Here is a 20631-nt window from a genome sequence, read left to right as displayed (position 1 = left end):
TTGTACGACGTAAAATACGCTTACGCCCTTTGTAGCCAAATACACACTTCCACAGAGACAAACGATGCACCACGAAGGAACAATCCAAATGGGACGGAAGTCTTTACGTGTGATGTGCATATACAATCAAATGATAATAATTTCAGAAAAATTTGATGATTTATTCAACATAAACAGATTCACAAATTGAACAAGTCAATACTGCGTCGGTCCACCTTCGGTTCATATGCAAGCAGTTAGTCGGATTAGCACTGATTGACAGAATTGCTGGATGCCCTTCAGAGGGATATCGTGCAAATTCTATCTAATTAACACGTTAGATCGTCAAAATTCCGAGTTGGTTGGACGGACCTGTCCATAATGTTCCAAACGTTCTCAAGTGGCGGGAAATCAAGCGACTGGTGAGATACGGCTTGGCAATCACGAAGACGAGCAGCATAAACTCTTGTCGTGTGCAGGTTGGCATTATCTTGCTGAAATCTAAGTAAGCCCAGGATGGCTTGCCATTTAGGCCAACAAAACGGGGCGTAGAATATCGTCGTCATAAGGGTACCACGGGTGGCAACCAAGGGGCCCGGCTGTGAAGAGAAACAGCACTCCAGACCACCACTCCTGTTTCTCGGTCCGTACGGCGGCGACTGTCAGGTTCGTATTTCACCGCTGTCCGGGGAGTCTCCAGACACGCGTTTGGCTTGGAATCACATTGACTGGAGTAGGATTGTCTTCAGTGATGAGTGCCACTTTGAACTGAGTCCTGATGAACAGCGAAGACGTGTCTGCAGACGACACAGATAGCGGTGGGATACCAACCTGACTGTTGCCCGCCATACGGCCTGAAAACTAGGAGTGATGGAATGTGTGGCATTTCTTTTCATAGCTCGATCCCTTTGGTTGTCATCCGCCGCACCTTTACAGCACAAAGGGACATCGACGACATTCTACAATCTACGCCCCGTTGTGTTGCCCTTCATTGCAAGCCACTCTGAGCTTACACTTCAGCAAGACAATGCCCGCCCGCATATGGGCAGAGTTTTTACTGCTTGCCTTCTTGCTTGCTAAACCCTGCCTTGGCCGGCAAGTTCAATGGATCTCTCCCACAACTGAAACGATTGGAGCATCATGAGCATGGTCCTCCAACCAGCTCGGGATACTGAGGATCTAGGCACGATATCTCTTACGCGGACATACCACAAGTATATCAATGCCAAGCTGAAGAACTGCTTGCTTAAAGCTCAAAGGTGGTGCAACGCGTTACTGACGTGCTCAATTTGTGATGCTCTTCTCTGGAACGAATCATCCAATTTTTTTGATACTGTAATCATTTTTTTTTGTTTTTTGTTTTTACGTGTGCATCACATCTATCGATTTCCGTCACATTAGGATAATTCCTTTGTGGTGCCTCGTTTTGTCTCACAATGTACCGGGTGATCAAAAAGTCAGTATAAAGTTGAAAACTTAATAAACCAAGGAATAATGTAGATAGAGAGGTAAAAATTAACACACATGCTCGGAATGACATGGGGCTTTATTAAAAAAGAGAACAAAGTATTGCTAGACTCGCCAAAGATCTCTTGCGCGCGTCGTTTGGTGATGATCATGTGCTCAGCCGCCACTTTCGTCATGCTTTGCCTCCCAGGTGCCCACACCCCCGTACGTGCGATTATTGGCTTTGGGGTTACCTGAAATCGCAAGTGTATCACGATCGACCGACATCTCTAGGGATGCTGAAAGACAACATCTGACGCCAATGCCTCACCATAACTCCGGACATGCTTTACAGTGCTGTTTACAACATTATTCCTCGACTACAGCTATTGTTGAGGAATGTTGGTGGACATATTGAGCATTTCCTGTAAAGATCATCAGCTTTGCTTTGTCTTACTTTGATATGCTAATTATTGCTATTCTGATCAGATGAAGCGCCATCTGTCGGACATGTTTTGAACGTTTGTATTTTTTTGGTTCTAATAAAACCCCATGTCATTCAAAGCATGTGTGTCAATTTGTACCTCTCTATTTGCATTATTTCGTGATTTATTCAGTTTTCAAATTTATACTGACTTTTTGTTCACCCGGTATTACAGTGAAACTGACGCCATCTAAATGACAAGTAAGGAAATAGTAACTGATATGTAGATATGTCAGGAATTTTAAAACACGAAACTCTTGGTAAACGAAGGTCTAATTCTTTGTTCCATTATGTTCCTCCACTGTAGTGAATTTATTTTCAGGAATACTTTAAAGAAAGGCGAGAATAATAGGGTGAAGGGATATTAAAATCGCAGACCAAACGGTTACTGCGATACGCTTGTCGGTGTTCATGCATAAGTGCCACAAACGTCTGAAGACTACGAATCCAAATCCGTTGAAGCGACAAGAGAAGCGGAAACAGCGGAAACGGCAGCTGTTCGGAGAACGTTTATCGTGCGCGGAAAGTAAATACGAGGCGCGAGACAGAAATAACAACGGCTGGCCGCTGTCTCGTCGCGCGGCTGTCCCGGACTGCACAAACAAACCGCCGGCCGTCAAGAGTCAGTTAGCCACACGGCCGGGACGAACTGCTCGCACAGGATCGCCGGTTCGCCGTTTCCTAATCCCCGGCGACAACACGTTGAGCTGCCGCTCCGGAGAGCGGGGCTCTCTATTTAAATCACGGTGCCTGGCGCTTATCGCTCCGAGTGTAGGTCTCCAAACGTCGGGGTCGGTACGGTCACTCGCAGCAAACGCACCTTCTTGCAACCTTTCCCAACGCGACGTTACCTGCCTTCTATTTTACAAACTGCTGTATGGAACTAAAACTCTTAATTTGTATCCTTGTACGAATTTTTTATGCCCTTCGCATCTTCATGTCATCCCTTCCCACCTTCTCCCCCTCCTTTAAGCGATTCAGCAAACGCATGAAATGCAGAAACAACGAGACGGTGAACAACACGCTCGCACACAATAAAAACATAAATATGTTGCCACGAAACAACGTGACAGTTGTTATTTTGAATATTCAATTACATTTCAACAAAGACGGATAATGATTTGGCATAACTTCACGGCATATGATCTTGGTTAACCTACTGAATGTCACACAAAGCTACAGCTTTATTTACATTGTGAGTATTTTTTTAATGCGCCGTTCGGTACCGAAGCGGCCTTGGCGGGACGGGGCGGGTTTTGGACTCGGTTCTCTTGAGTCAGATCCCAGTGAGTATAGAATGGGACATAGAGACTCTCAATCTACCGAATGACATTTGCGCGACAATTTCCAGTTCTGGAGCTTGCCCTACAACCAGAAGAAATATCCCTAAAAACTTGGTTGGAACTGGGGATTTTATTAATGTTCAAGTCAACAATACGTAATAGTAGTAGTACTACTACTACTAGTAGTAGTAGTATTAAGTTGGTGCATAAGTTCGTAGCGTTTTTGTTTTTCTTATTGGTATTCCGGCTCCTATTGGTTTAATTATCAACTGTCATTTTTTATTTGTAGTTCACTGTTGCTATTCGAGTTTTCATACTGTGAAATTACAATGAAATGAACACCTTTAGCTGCTTACAGGCGTTGACATACGCCAACGGGGACAGATGAAAATGTGTGCCCCGACCGGGACTCGAACCCGGGATCTCCTGCTTACATGGCAGAAGCTCTATCCATCTGAGCCACCGAGGACACAGAGGATAGCGCGACTGCATGGATTTATCTCTGGCACGCCTCCCGCGAAACCCACATTCTCAACGTATTGTCCCGCACTACATTCGTAGTGCAGCCGCCCATTATACTCATTACACGCGGCGCGTTGCCGGTTCCCGTAAGAGTTCGGGCACTGTGCATTCGCACAGAAGAAGAACATGGTCAAGTGGCCGGTGAGCCTTAACTATATATATGTTGATACTATGATGGTATCTATTCTTTCGGACATGTCCGAAAGAACAGATACCATCTTAGTATATATATTTTCATATTGTCATTTTGTTATTTGAAGATAGTGAGTGGAGCTGTGGGCGCTAGAAAGTGGAGAAATCGGAACATTTCCGACATATTCTTCTGCCTGAGTTCAGTAGAAGAGTGACAGCAGCGGAGGCATCCGGGAACATTTGCGCCATGTATGGGGTTAATGCCATTGGACAGAGGACTCGTTTTAAGGAGGATCGCTTTGTCATTTGTGACTCTCCACGTTCAGGAAGATCTTCGGGGTTGATGAAGATCGTTTACAAGCTTTAAGCCAGGCTGATCCGCATCAGTGTGCTTGACAACTGGCACATACGATGAACCGTGATCACTCCGACATCCTGCGACATTTGCGTGCAGTAAGGAAGGGTTCAAAAATTGGATGTACGGGTACCGCATATTCTACGCCATTCTCTAAGCCAAAACCACCAGAATCACCGGGTGGTCAAATGTGCATCTCTGCTTGCTAGTTACCAATTGCTCGTGAACAACAGCGACCATTCCTATCCTACATCGTTACTGGTGCTGACAAATTGTGTTTTTACGGTAACTCAACGGAAAGAAAGCAATGGCTGAGACGAAAGAAAGCAGCAACTCCCCGCAGAAACACCTGCGAGCATCCACAAAAGATGTTATGCATCTAGTGGAACAGCGGTGATGTGGCGTACTACTATTTTCTTCCCCAAAATGTAATCATCATTGCAGATATTAAGTGTCAACAACTGAGAAGTCTTGCAGTCGCAATCCACGAACAACAACCAGAAAGAATGTGTGACGTGATGCTACTCCACGATAACGCCCGCCCGCATTCTGCTATACTGACAAGAAACACTATGCAGAAGTTTGGATGGGAAGTCATTCCGCACCCAACTTATTCATCTGATCTTAGACCCTCAGAGTTTCACCTTTCCCGCTCTCAATCGGACAACCTTCAAGAAACTTGTTTTTCGGAAGAAAATGCGCTCAGAACATGGCTCAACGAGTTCTCCGGCTCAAAACCACGTGATTTCTACAGTCACGGAATCTAAAAGTTACCCCATCGTTAACAGACTGCTGTAAATAGCGAAGCAGAACACATTACTCACGAGAAAAGTCTCTGTTATGTGTTTCTGTTGTATTTATTAAACTTGCGTAAGAACGCTGCGAGCTTATGCACCAACCTAATATGATCTATGAATTTCTTCATGTCAAATAAGTAGAGACGATGAATTGCTTGACGGGTACTGAACTAAATTAAATGAGACGATACTGAAAAATCATACGGAATTGCGTTAACTGCTAGACAGCCTACTGTTTACTATCGGTCGTCAGAACTGTATCAGTATGACTGTAGAATGCTTTGCACGACAAAGCAAGGTAAAGCTTTTTCTGTGGAGTCAAAAGAGACAGTTCGTGACGCTCTTTTTTCAACTTTTATATTAAACAAATTAGCGAATTAAATACGTCAATCCACAGTAGTTACATGTCGTATGACAAATTCCTGTTCAGGAGATTTACTACCAACTCTTTCACAACAGAGGTACACGATCTAATTCTACAGCGGACGAAAATGTTGAACGCAAACCATTACTGAAATGCACGATGATTCATTCAGAAACTTGTGCCTGACGCTGCAGTCATGGACTGTGCGGCTGGTCCCGGCGGAGGTTCGAGTCCTCCCTCGGGCATGGGTGTGTGTGTGTGTTTGTACTTAGGATAATTTAGGTTAAGTCGTGTGTAAGCTTAGGGATTGATGACCTTAGCAGTTAAGTTCCATAAGATTTCACACACATTTGAACATTTTTTGTGCCTGAAAGCACGAGAAAAAGTTTACCAAGGTGTCGAAGCTTCTAGTTCCAGATTAGGCAAAGAAGCAAAAAGATTATAAACGAAACGAAGAAGAGAAATGTATGAAACCATGACCCGACAGGCGAGTGTATGTCACACGTCGAAGAAAAATAACAACTTAGTTTTGAGGCATGGAAATCGGGAAAGGAAAAACTACTGAGAGGCCACTGAAAATCATATGCACTAGTAGAGTGAAAGACAGGCAATGAGAACAAAAACCAAACACTGGAGAAGACATCGACTGAGAGTTCAGAACCAAGAATGGTTATCCTGCAAAACAAAACTGACATTTCAATGAAACAGCTGTTTGGCTTAGCCGGCGCTGACCCGACACCGCGGACACGATGAATACAACTAGGAGTCCATAGCAACAACCGCCAGTTCACACCGGTACTTTTAGTCGCTGTTTGAATGAAATCGTCACTGGTCGGGCCCCTGTGGTATCTTTAATTTCGTCCCCCAACTGATGTGTTTCAGTTCTATGTGTTGAACAACACATACGGTCAGTAAATGAGTCAAATAATGTTAAGGTGATCTGTTCTTTTGATTCCTAAACTTAGCAAATAAAACGACCAACGAAAACTGACGCATTCGCCCTGAAGGCTTCTCTTGTATGGTTTCTTCACAATGCTGAATCTGTTCCTCTATAATGAGTAGTTAAAGACTAATTGAAAATTATCAGTGATGTTGTTGTTGTTGTGGTCTTCAGTCCTGAGACTGGTTTGATGCAGCTCTCCATGCTACTCTATCCTGTGCAAGCTTTTTCATCTCCCAGTACCTAATGCAACCTACATCCTTCTGAATCTGCTTAGTGTATTCATCTCTTGGTCTCCCCCTACGATTTTTACCCTCAACGCTGCCCTCCAATACCAAATTGGTGATCCCTTGATGCCTCAGAACATGTCCTACCAACCGATCCCTTCTTCTGGTCAAGTTGTGCCACAAACTTCTCTTCTCCCCAATCCTATTCAATACTTCCTCATTAGTTATGTGATCTACCCATCTAATCTTCAGCATTCTTCTGTAGCACCACATTTCGAAAGCTTCTATTCTCTTCTTGTCCAAACTATTTATCGTCCATGTTTCACTTCCATACATGGCTACACTCCATACGAATACTTTCAGAAATGACTTCCTGACACTTAAATCAATACTCGATGTTAACAAATTTCTCTTCTTCAGAAACGCTTTCCTTGCCATTGCCAGCCTACATTTTATATCCTCTCTACTTCGACCATCATCAGTTATTTTGCTCCCCAAATAGCAAAACTCCTTTACTACTTTAAGTGCCTCATTTCCTAATCTAATTCCCTCAGCATCACCCGACATAATTCGGCTACATTCCATTATCCTTGTTTTGCTTTTGTTGATGTTCATCTTATATCCTCCTTTCAAGACACTGTCCATTCCGTTCAACTGCTCTTCCAAGTCCTTTGCTGTCTCTGACAGAATTACAATGTCATCGGCGAACTTCAAAGTTTTTATTTCTTCTCCATGAATTTTAATACCTACTCCGAATTTTTCTTTTGTTTCCTTTACTGCTTGCTCAATATACAGATTGAACAACATCGGGGAGAGGCTACAACCCTGTCTTACTCCCTTCCCAACCACTGCTTCCCTTTCATGTCCCTCGACTCTTATAACTGCCATCTGCTTTCTGTACAAATTGTAAATAGCTTTTCGCTCCCTGTATTTTACCCCTGCCACCTTTAGAATTTGAAAGAGAGTATTCCAGTCAACATTGTCAAAAGCTTTCTCTAAGTCTACAAATGATAGAAACGTAGGTTTGCCTTTCCTTAATCTTTCTTCTAAGATAAGTCGTAAGGTCAGTATTGCCTCACGTGTTCCAGTGTTTCTACGGAATCCAAACTGATCTTCCCCGAGGTTGGCTTCTACTAGTTTTTCCATTCGTCTGTAAAGAATTCGTGTTAGTATTTTGCAGCTGTGACTTATTAAACTGATAGTTCGGTAATTTTCACATCCGTCAACACCTGCTTTCTTTGGGATTGGAATTATTATATTCTTCTTGAACTCTGAGGGTATTTCGCCTGTTTCATACATCTTGCTCACCAAATGGTAGAGTTTTGTCAGGACTGGCTCTCCCAAGGCCGTCAGTAGTTCCAATGGAATGTTGTCTACTCCGGGGGCCTTGTTTCGACTCAAGTCTTTCAGTGCTCTGTCAAACTCTTCACGCAGTATCATATCTCCCATTTCACCTTCATCTACATCCTCTTCCATTTCCATAATATTGTGCTCAAGTACATCGCCCTTGTATAGACCCTCTATATACTCCTTCCACCTTTCTGCTTTCCCTTCTTTGCTTAGAACTGGGTTTCCATCTGAGCTCTTGATATTCATACAAGTCGTTCTCTTATCTCCAAAGGTCTCTTTAATTTTCCTGTAGGCAGTATCTATCTTACCCCTAGTGAGATAGGCCTCTACAACCTTACATTTGTCCTCTAGCCATCCCTGCTTAGCCATTTTGCACTTCCTGTCGATCTCATTTTTGAGACGTTTGTATTCCTTTTTGCCTGCTTCACTTACTGCATTTTTATATTTTCTCCTTTCATCAATTAAATTCAATATTTCTTCTGTTACCCAAGGCTTTCTACTAGCCCTCGCCTTTTTACCTACTTGATCCTCTGCTGCCTTCGCTACTTCGTCCCTCAAAGCTACCCATTCTTCTTCTACTGTATTTCTTTCCCCCATTCCTGTCAATTGTTCCCTTGTGCTCTCTCTGAATCTCTGTACAGCCTCTGGTTCTTTCAGTTTATCCAGGTCCCATCTCCTTAAATTCCCACCTTTTTGCGGTTTCTTCAGTTTTAATCTACAGGTCATAACCAATAGATTGTGGTCAGAGTCCACATCTGTCCCTGGAAATGTCTTACAATTTAAAACCTGGTTCCTAAATCTCTGTCTTACCATTAGGAAATGTCTTACAATTTAAAACCTGGTTCCTAAATCTCTGTCTTACCATTATATAATCTAATACATTTTAAAAACGAATGAGTGATCCTTCAAGAATTCGGAGTACAAAGTGAGATGTCAGTACTGAAGAAGCTTTCTGAATACATCAAGTTGGTTTTCTGTTACCCCTGGTATGCTTTGGCAGCCTTCAGTATACCCATCAGCGCTGACATGTTTTCTAAGCAGTTTATGTAAAACTCCTACAGAAAGACGGCTCTGCGTTGAAATTCCTGTCCCCCCCCCCCCCCACCACCACCACCACCCCACCACCCTCTCGTCCAAAACGACCAGTTCAGATCCTGAATAATTCAAGATATTCAATGTCAAATCGGACAGAAGTATTTCGAGAGATCAACTTTTAAGTACTAAAACTAATTATACAAAATTTACTTTTTAAACGATTCGTTAACACTGATAACACTAAACCTGTTACGGAACAACAGTATCCGAAATGCAGGCTTACTAAAGAGCAGCTCTTTTAGCACGATTCCAAATTATGTACTTGTTTTTATACCACGTGTCGGAGATGAAAGTATCGTTAATCAGCGATTCGAGCGTCTTGGTTATTGTGGCTATGATTCCGTTGTAATCAATAAGCCAAATTAGTGCAACGATTCAGTAAATTACACATAAAACCAAACACCTCTCCTCTCTCATTTACTTCTTATTTTTACATACACGTTATCGTTTTTAGATCCAAAATGATTCACAAGTGTTTGTAATGGCGTGATATAATTACGTGAAGCAATGAACTTCCGGAGCATAAAATTTTAGTTTCATGGTTGTGATATTGCAATCTCCCACATATATTTTTAACTAGAGTCCAAGATATCAACCAGATTTGTATCACGTAAATTCCGTGGGCCGACAGGAATTACTGAAGCGTTGCGGTTGCGTGACTTACCAAGGATAAGACAGGTTTGGCCTTTCGCCAAATAGCTTCCAGACAATCCTGCTGATGGAGAAGACGACCTGTGACCTTCTGTCTTCACATATCAGCAAACAAAACATGCCAGAGAAATTTATATCCTTAGACGGACGAATGCGGAACAGTTCAGACGAAATGCAACTTAATCCATATACTGAAAATACTTGATAATAATAACATTAATTTCATTCATATTAAACGCTCGCAAATCTTTATTTTGTTTCTTAGTGTTTTGCATATTTCGTAACAAGTGTTTCGAGATATCCCTTAATACTTGTTAAACTGATAGAGTGTCAGCAAAGTATGTTGCAGTGATTGTACTTGATTCCAAACAACTGGCGAAATATCAATATCTGCATTTAAATAGACCTAAGTTAATTATGCATGCATGCAGGTACGACGTGAGCAAGCAAACAAGGCTAGAATTTCACGTCAAACAGTGGTCATTAGCGACGAAGGAACGGCTCAGATAAAGACTGTTTTTGAAACGAATCCTCAGTAGTAAGTTTGAACGACCCTTGTGGAATTCGCCGGAAGTGATTCAGTGAAACACCGGAGAAATTACATCGATCTCCAATAGATACTAAAAACCCAACGTTTGCTTGGAGAGACCTATACTTTTTTCTTTTTTGCTCTGTCGCTAGTGTTATAAATAGAATCTCCGCTTTAAAATATAAATAATAATATAAAATAAATCGTCTGTTATAGAATCAAGGTTGAAGACTAAGCTTTGCTACATCATATGGTTGCTGTGCCCTGTAAAATGTATGCGCCCCCAAACAAACGTTTGCTTTATATTGTTGCATTCGAAATATCACAGGTAATTTCAGAGAAAAGAGTAGCTCAAAAACTCAGACACTCGAAAATGGCAAGGAATTCCGGAAGTTAGAAGCTAGGTTTAACAAGCGACACTTTTCCGTTACTCGATTACTTGCTTGAAGCCGGGTTCCCACAAGCATGAATTACTTACACCTGCGTCTCCCTCACCACCACTACCCTTACATGCAATTTAGAGTTTCCACACACTGGAGTTGGAAACACTACTTACGCAACTTTCAAGATGGCAAGAAGAGAAATTTTTCGGAATGAAGACCAAATGTCACCCGGAGCTTATCGGTACGTTACGGCTGAAAGAAGCTTCTCCCAGTACAGCAGTCCGTATGGTTGCGTATCCGTTAGCCTAAGAACTTATAGTGACGTTGACGAAGTAGAAACGGACCGAGAAATGTTGGATACAGAAGTATATGTATCTCGTAGAAATCATCTGGAGACATCCAGATGCGTTAATAAATGAGTTACTTTCACTGCAATACACGTATTTCATTCCGAAGAGCAAAATTTCTAAAATTTTATGTTAAATATATGTAAGGTTTTTGTCTTAACAGTCCTGCTTTGTTCTTATTTTAAAAGTTACTCAAGATTCTGATAGGACATAGGTGCCGTAAATATGAAGTTGGTTTTACCGATACGGTACTTAATTTGGCAGCCAATTTTTCTACTAGAATGCAGAACGGTCACTGCTCAGGACTGCGTCAATACGGACACTTGCATTTACATAACATTTTAATTAGAGTCAATGGGAGCTTTAATTAAATCCCTAAGGACGCAAATGAATTTTGTATTTCTACTTCACTGAAATATTTACACTCAATGACTCAAGCAAAACATTATTATCACTATGTTGTAATAAAAAATACTTTTACAATATTGATTATTCTGCAGTAATATGCACCGCGGCAAGTTCACACACTCATTTCCAATAATTTTCGAATTTGCACATCACTTCAAACGTTGTTGTGGTCCTCTACTACAAATGAATGATTATAAAGAATTGCTGACTCTGCGCGGTTTAGGAAAACCATGCCACTTTACAAAGTATTTATTTATTTAACTGAAAACGAAGCCCATTATTTTGTCATGACACCGAACTGTTCACGTATTTAAACAAGTGATTCAATCCGGGTGCAGTCTAACGAACGTGAGTGGAATGAGAGGAGATCCAACTAGCGACAGTTGCTGAAACTCGTAGGCGATAGTGCGTGATGCGACATCGTTAGAGAATTTTAACTTTCGTAACTTGCGCCTATGTTGATATGACAGTGTGCAAGTAGGGTGTTTCCATATGTAGTAACTTAACTTACGAGAGTGGTAGTGGGAGCATGCACGCGTACGTAATTCATGCCTGTGGAAATCCCGCTTGAGGGCCTGTCCATGTTCATGGGCTTGAAGTCTGAGCTGCTGCAGGGGCCATTACAGCATGGTGAAGACGCTCACTCGTAAACAACACACCCGACATGACTCATGGGTCCATGGATATAACTAGTAAACCACAGATAAAAGGAATGTTCCACTGAAAAACGTTGAGTCTCGTAACTGAGGCAGAGAGAGATACAGAAACAACATACGTTTATTTACACGTTCAAATTGCCATAATTTGCTGACCAGTGCTGGCAATACTGGTAACGCTGAGTTCTAAAGGTTGTGAGAGTTTGGTGTTGTTATAGTTCTTGCATTAATTGTGCGACACATTTTCTGGGCTTTATGGTAAAGCAGTGTAGGTACTATTTTCCGATGTAAACAAATTATTATTACTATTATTATTAGAGTAAGGCATTTCTTATATTTCACGGTAATTTATTATAATTATATTAATTTTTTACATATATTATTAATGTTACTAAAAACTTTGATTCTTGTAACACATCGAAAATGGTGGTGATAGCATGTCATATTTGGTGGTGGACGGGGGCGGCGGCGAGGGCGGAGGAGGTGGAGCGGTGGGAGGAGAAAGAGGGCAGAGGGAGAGGGAGGGAGGGATGGAGGGGGAGGGGAGAGACAGAGAGAGAGAGAGAGAGAGAGAGAGAGAGAGAGAGAGAAATATGTGACCTCTTCCGAATAACACAACACTGAATCTGCGACTGTCAATGCGATGCCCGGGACAGCTCCCTCATCAAAGCTATGGCGAGTTCCACACTTACTCAAGTGACTCACTGCTCCATTTTTGACGAGCTCAGTGCTCAGGAGGAATTTCCTCTAGACCCCATTAATCTAGTTTCTTCTTCCACCCGACATTCCAAGCTTCACTAAAATACGCTTCTGGGGATGTATTCACGCCACCCTATTTCCACTGAAATTGTTAGCAAGACGTGGCTCCTACATATCTGTTGGCGATCAGTATCGCCCTAAGTTCAACATTGATGGATATTTCAGAAATTAATACAGAGAAGGTATCTAAAATTGAAACAGTGTACCGGAGCGACTCTAGAACACAAAACCTTTCTTTTTGCGCATAACGTTATGTCAGTTGAGCCTCTCGACAACACCTCTGCTCGATACAGCTGCCCTATAACAAAACAAAGACTGTGATGAATCACATGTCCGAATACAATATTGAATCATTTGTTCAACACTAGTATGACTAGATCCGCAAAGTGATACGATTTCTCCGGGTGCTATCCGAAACAGCTGTGAGTTACCAGCGGCCCCCACCAACCGTTGCTGGGGGGAAGGGGGGGTTGGGGCTTCTTGAGACCGGCCTGCGTCATCGTGCAGATGGGTGCGTCGGATAGAGCCAGATGTGCCGGATACATCCTGAAAACGACCGGTTACAGTCTAGTCAGTCAGCTTGCACTGCTACCATCGGTCGCGAAAGGTCCACAAGCAGCTCCAGACGTCATCATCACTCAAAGGGAGAACCGACATGTCGACAGACTTGTACGAAAGGTGCCATTAACGCTTGGCCTCAATGAAAGTATTTAGAGTTATCGATTACTTCCACTAAGTCCTGAGAGGTTCTACCCCAACGCTCTTGATTACTCTGGAAAGAGTACCTCTAGCTTCTATCATTCTGAAGATCTATCAAATGTTCTCAACGCTGTTGCCATCGCTGAGACTGCTTAATGGTCCAAATGGCTCTGAGCACTATGGGACTTAACATTTGAGGTCATCAGTCCTCTAGAACTTAGAACTACTTAAACCTAACTAACCTAAGGACATGACACACATCCATGCCTGAGGCAGGATTCGAACCTGCGGCCTCGCGGTGCCAGACTGAAGCGCTTAGAACCACTCGGCCACACCGGTCGGCTGAGACTGCTTACAATAAACGTGTAGTTCTGATAGTTCCAATTATGTTTATGTTGCAGACATATTATACGTCGCATCCAGACGGGTCGTTTAGTCTTTTTTTTCATTTATTACTGATGGAACGAGATATTTTAATCTTGATTAAATATTCTTGGGTTACAAAACGACCTTAAATGAACTCATCGATAGGGATGAAATCAGTGAAGATAGAGTGACACGAAACGATATCTAAGCAAATCGCTGAAACACGCTGAACCTGCTGTGTAAAGCCAACACTCACGAGAAGCACGGAATTCGAGTTTGAGTCCCTATTTGGCACAAGTTTTCCGTTCTCATCACACATTCATTCCTGGAGTAGTTTTTGGTTATGTCCAGAGTTCTTGAAGAATTCATCAAAAGGAGAAACGAATACGAAGAGGTTACGTCCAGTCGACAACGAGATGGTGAGAGAGGGAGCTCAAAGGTGGACTCGTGGGGGAACTCGGCAGTGCTTGCTTCAAAGCAAACATCCTGACACCCGCATGAAGTGATTTACGGAAACTAAGAGGTAAATAGATCGGAATGGCCGGACATTCCTTTCAACCGCCGCCATCTCGAAGGCGAGTCCGGTGTCTTAACGATAAAGGAACGTCGCGCGGGGTAGCCGCGTGGTCTAGGACGCCTTGCCACAGTTCGCGCACCTCCCCCCGTCAGAGGTTCGAGTCCTCCCTCGGGCGTGTGTGTGTGTGTGTGTGTGTGTGTGTGTGTGTGTGTGTGTGTGTGTGTTGTCCTTAGCATAAGTTAAAGTTAGATTAAGTAGTGTGTAAGCCTATGGACCGATGACCTCAGCAGTTTAATCCCATAGGAACTTACCACAAATTTCCAAATTTCCATTAAGAAAGGTCGCTCGGTGAAATAATCTTTCAGTGAGATATTCAAATCGTCATATGCCACCGTCCAGTGAAAGCTTTCATAAGAAGCTTTCAATACGGGAGGAGTGACAATATGTTAATTTGGCAAATGTTCTGTCGCTGATACACGTAAGTGTAAAGAAGAATTTTGTTCTATCTCGACGAAGCTACTTTCTAGAACTCATCTTAAAAAGTGGAAACGATCCATTTCGATCAAGTCTTATCGTGTCTAGCAACATTAGCAAGATGATCGCACTAACACTGCGTTTTATGTAGTGATATTTAATTTATCTATACAAGAAGTCGCTCCTATTTCGCATCCTTCCTGTAATGTATCTGCTGTTCTTACTGGTTCAAATAGCTCTGAGCACTATGGGACTTAACTTCTGAGGTCATCAGTCCCCTAGAACTTAGAACTACTTAAACCTAACTAACCTAAGGACATCATACACACCCATGCCCCAGGCAGGATTCGAACTTGCGACCCGTAGCGGTCGCGTGGTTCCAGATGGTAGCGCCTAGAACCGCTCGGCCATGGCTGTTCTTACTTCCCAAGAACTAAATTTCTTCGAGGGCAGGTCGTTCGCAGCACGTATGAGTTGTGAATGCAAATAGGCGCCGTTTGGGAGCGGGAATAAGACAAAAAAATTTAACTGAAAAGCGGTGGGAGGAGGAGACTGATGAGACGGAGAAGCAGAAATTGAAGCTGTCGATCGGCGTGGGGGAGAAAGAACTCTGTGGATGGAAGAAATGGAGAAAGTGAAAAGAAGATGATAAAGAGACGAGTGGTAAAACGGGTGCAAGGACATGGAACAGAAGTACTAAGAACAGAACGACGGTGAAGAGGAGAAGAGACCGAGAACCGCCAGGAGGAAAGGAGATAGAGGATTGGGCAGTGGAAGAGCGCAGATGTGCAGTGAAGCTAGCAGAGAGCGCTAAGGAGAATTGTGGGGTAACGGACAAAAGTCAAAGCGCCTAAATGAAGGCAAAAAGGTATGAAGTGGGACCGGAGTGTTTCATCTTTTTCAACTGCGTCTCCGTAAGAACTTTTATCTGCTGTTCAGAACGCGACGCACAACGGCTCGGCGTGCGCCGTCTGGCGTGGCCGGAGAGAGGCGGTCTGAATCGCGGCGCCTCTTCCTCCAGAGCAGCTCGCGGCTGGTGAGGCTCTCTTCTCCTCCTTGAAGAGGCGGTATTTAGGACAGAGGGCGATAAACTTGCGAAAGCGGGGCTGCGTCGCGCTCCGGTGTAAATGTAGACGCGCCGCTGTCTGCGCGATAGCATCGAACACCCGCAAATATCCATATTACATGAAGGCGCACGGAGGACCTTGCTGACGACCACGTAGAATGAGAAAGAGAGAGTGCGAGAGAGAGAGAGAGAGGTAAGCTTGAGAAGGGCCGCAGAGAAATCGATGTCTCGATGCTTGCTACGATAACGCTGCGGTGACGTCACGCGCGAGCCTCGCTCGTCCAATACGGTCAGACTGGGGGCACAAGTGGTCGCGCCTTGCGCCTGCAGCCGGCGACCTGCGATCTCCAGCCACGAAAGGAGAATTCCTTTCCGCCCAACCTCTCCAGCCCGTCTCTTCTCCTTGTGACCCTCCCATGTACAGCACCGTACCGTCCTACAAATCTACAATTTGTAGTAGAACATCTGTAGGCTGTAAGCTTAAAGAAGCCACGCTAATCCCAGTTAACCTCTCCAGCCCGTCTCTTCCCCTTGTGACCCTCCCATGTACAGCAGCGTATCGTCCTACAAATCTGCAACTTGTAGTAAAACATTTTGTAGGCCGTACGCTTAAAGAAGCCACGCATCCCACTTTTAACTGTCGGATTGGATTGGCGGAGCTGCTTCGAGTGTCTGCCAAGACCCATCACATCTCTCCCGCAACGCAGTTCTAGAGACGACTATTGTGTTCCGCAGCGGCCGTTCGCGCCTTGCGGCGAAAAGCTAGAAGCAGCTGTCACTGTTTTTCTTTCGGCGTCTTAGCCATAATCGAGGAACGATGATTTAGTGACACCCTTTCTACTAAAGAAACCTGTGCTAAAAATAACGAATCGTTTGTCAAAAACGAAGGCTAGTCAACAAAGGAAGAATGCTGAAGATTAGATGGGTAGATCACATAACTAATGAGGAGGTATTGAATAGAACTGGGGAGAAGAGGAGTTTGTGGCACAACTTGACTAGAAGAAGGGATCGGTTGGTAGGACATGCTCTGAGGCATCAAGGGATCACCAATTTAGTTTTGGATGGCAGCGTGGAAGGTAAAAGTCGTAGAGGGAGACCAAGAGATGAGTACACTAAGCAGATTCAGGGGGATGTAGGTTGCAGTAGGTACTGGGAGATGAAGCAGCTTGCACAGGATAGAGTAGCATGGAGAGCTGCATCAAACCAGTCTCAGGACTGAAGACCACAACAACAACAACAACAGTCAATAAAGTGTCAGACTGCTGTTTTTTCTCTACTCCATTTCAATCTTTACATTATCTTTTTTAAAGTACTCTCCTCCTACTCGAACGTACATTCTTTATCATCTCTGTCAGTCCTCAAACACATGCTGCAGGCCATTCGTTGTCAGGCCCTCACTTTTATTGAGCACTGCTTCAGAGTTCTCAAATCGAATGCCCCGAAGCTTTGCCTTTAGCGATGGGAATTACAAAAAATAACAGGGTGCATGATAGGGCTACAGGGCGGATGCGGTACACAGGTAACGTTGAATTCAGCCAGAAGTTGCACGACTTGTTTAGTGAACGTGAGACCGCGCATAGTCATGATGAAGTCGCCACCCAGCCCGAGAAAGTTCTCGTCGTTTCCTTGCAATAAGTTTCCCCAGCTAAAGCTAATACTGTCGTGCAGTACGTTGCTGTAACAGCAGTTTGAGGAGGAACTGCATGCTGGTAAATCATTCTACGATAGTAAAAATTGCGGTCACCATCACTTCACCTGAAGATGGAGCAACTTTCGCCTTTTTTGGCGTTGGGGAACCTGGTGATTCCCACACTCTGCAGGCTCGTTTTCCTTCAGTACCATAGCGGTGCAGCCATGACTCATCGCCGGTGATAACTGATTGCAAAAACGCATCCTCTACAAAGAGACGCAGAACATCACAGTTATCTCCATTTGTATAGCATTTTGTTCGGGAGTCATAGACGTGACAGCCAATGGGCACAATCATGACTCATACGAATATAATCATATATAATCGAAAACACACTGCCATATGAAGTTCTCAGTACTACAGTGAGGCGATGTAAAGTTATCAGCCCATCCTCGACTTCTGTTGTGACTGAAGCCGGAACAGCAGGTCCTCTTGCTTCCCACACGGAGAAGTCTGCCTTCTTTGAAATCCTTGAACCACCTTCACACCGTTGTATGAGGTAATGCATCTTCATCGTACGCTTGCTGCAGCTTTTAGTAAGTCCCTGTGGCTGTAAATTTTAAACGAACACAGAATTTCCTGCGCGGTACTGCTTCTTTGCGTCACCTCCATTGTTTAGTATGCGAAATGCAAAGAGCGCCTTCAAAATAGAGCATTATTACCAACCTAATGATACGAGAGTGCTGCCGCACATGGACACTATACATAAAAATCAGTTATTTTCAAATCTTCATGGTACAGACAGGAAACTACCACGACAAAAATCAATCTATGTCTTTCTTGATTAGCCCTCGTACTTTCGTAACTCATTCGTATTGGGCAGTTTCTAATCAACATACTACAACTACTACAGTAATTGCTATCATTACAACAACTATTTTGCTGGAGATGCTAATAACTGTTGCGTCGGGCACACTAAACCAGTTGCCTACCAACATCAACTTTTACCATGCCCTCCATTTCGTTTATCTCTTGCATCGTGATGCAAGCGCGTTCGCCTGATTGATCGGGAAATTTAGTCGATAATGCTAGACTTTCACATTTCAGACTGGCATATAACGCTAGAAAATACGGCTTCTCCTCGTCTGCACATTTTAAGTTAGGTTTAACAGTAGCGTTTGTAAGAGCTGGTGTAGCCCCTCCACCGTTTTTTATCTCGGCGAGATGTTAAACTCTATCTTCGTTTCCTTCCTATTTCCCTGCTCGCCGGCCGCGGTGGTCTCGCGGTTCTAGGCGCTCAGTCCGGAACCGCGCGACTGCTACGGTCGCAGGTTCGAATCCTGCCTCGGGCATGGATGTGTGTGATGTCCTTAGGTTAGTTAGGTTTACGTAGTTCTAAGTTCTAGGGGACTGATGACCAGAAATGTTAAGTCCCATAGTGCTCAGAGCCATTTGAACCATTTCCCTGCTCGGATTTTTATAACAGCCGAGATGGAGGTCAGTTGAGCGCTTGCCAAAACCAATACAAACTGTCCTGTAAAAACAAATAAAAATGCTAATTCAAATACACTGAAATCTAATTAAAACAACTATACTTTCTAATAAGCAACAGACAATATCAAAAATGGCCCTGAGCACTATGGGACTTAACATCTGAGGTCATCAGTCCCCTAGAACTTAAAACTACTTGAACCTAACTAACCTAAGGACATCACACACATCCATTCCCGATGCAAGATTCGAACCTGCGACCGTAGCTGTCGCGCGGTTCCAGACTGAAGCGCCTAGAACCGCTCGGCCACACACCGGCCGGCACACAATATCAACACCACGCCACCATGTCCTTTTCTTCTCCTCTGGCTCATCACCGGCGGACAACATAGTGAAGAAACCACCATCAGAAAATAATAGCTGAAAGGTGATGTAAACCTGCTAAATTCCTTGAGCTCTTAAGAAGTCGAGCGATCATTGTCTGGGTAACAGAAAATACCGACAGCCTTATAACACAGCGAAATGCATCACAGAAGTGCATGACGTTAGTATATTATAAAGCTGAGAAAATACCTCAGGGAAGCAAACGATATAAAACAACAAGAATTGAGCCAAAATGACACACAACATACCTAAATATAGAAGAAGGAAACAGCGAGCAAGTCAAAGAAATCGACCTAAGTGATTAAATCACGGTAACAAACAGAATTAGAGTGGAAAATGAATACCTCTGAAGACGTGACATTGAAACACCGTCTACGCATAGGCTACTGATAGGAAGCAGCAAACACCACAAAGTTTCTGAACGTCATGGTGCAGACGCCGTAGGAACCACGTACCTAGCATACAGCCCGGAAACTTGTCGGCATGCGTAAGTCCTGAATTTCAGCGAGGTCGCCTTACGTCTGGATGAATCTTCGGTAGGACTGCTAAACATATTTGACAACTGCCATCAGCCGCGTAACTGTGTCAGTGGGTCCAAAGAATTCTGGAGGGCAGCGGAACGGAGATTCACGCCCACGTCGCCGCAACAGACGAGCAGCCGCTGTTGATCGCACGGCGACCGCAGCATAGATTGGAACAAATGATCCCAAGTGTCAGCTTGAACCATCAGTAACAGTTTGCTGCAAATGCGGCTACGAAGAAATGAGGCATTCCGCCAGGCAGATTCTCACACTTCATCGCCTCCGACGGTAAATAAAAATACATAACTGAAGAATTGAATGGCGCAAAGCCGTATTTGTGTGTTTAGTCATAAAGGGAACTTCTGCCGTAACGACAGCGATGGTCTTTCGATAGTGCAACGAAGAGCAGAACAACGGCATCTAATGGGAACTCACCAAGCTGCAACGTACAGTGCCAACTGCCTGTACCGTAGCACGGGGGAGCAATGACGTAAGGGAACACTGAACGGTGCAGTATACATCCAGAGTACCATCTTCCACGTTCTGCTGATCAGCGGGACGCACTTCTCCTACAGTACCACCAGCATACACAGATTTACTGTGGTACCAAGTGCACTCTCCAACACGTCCGTCAGTGTCCCTCGGCAATGTGATCCCCAAACCTGTTGAGCACGTCAGGTGTATCATGGGATGGCGTCTGGTTCGGTTTGGCCTACCGGCAACGTTACTGGACCTGTTGCGAAAACAGGCGAAAATAGCGTGAAACGCTATATTTC

The 20631-nt window shown here is 43.9% G+C and overlaps 1 protein-coding gene and 1 non-coding gene across 3 annotated transcripts in view; both read right to left on the bottom strand.

The window, feature by feature from the left end:
• LOC124709385 (neuronal calcium sensor 2) overlaps positions 1-20631 on the bottom strand; it is a 672737-nt gene that overhangs the window by 190978 nt on the left and 461128 nt on the right. The gene's annotated exons all lie outside the window — the stretch shown is intronic.
• Positions 3588-3661, bottom strand: Trnat-ugu. Its single transcript has one exon. It is a non-coding gene; the product is annotated as a tRNA-Thr (tRNA).

This window comes from Schistocerca piceifrons, chromosome 1 (genome assembly GCF_021461385.2).
Source record: "Schistocerca piceifrons isolate TAMUIC-IGC-003096 chromosome 1, iqSchPice1.1, whole genome shotgun sequence".
Lineage (NCBI taxonomy): Eukaryota > Metazoa > Arthropoda > Insecta > Orthoptera > Acrididae > Schistocerca > Schistocerca piceifrons.
The sequence above is the reverse complement of the archived record's forward strand: the minus strand, read 5'-3'. Positions and strand labels throughout refer to the sequence as shown.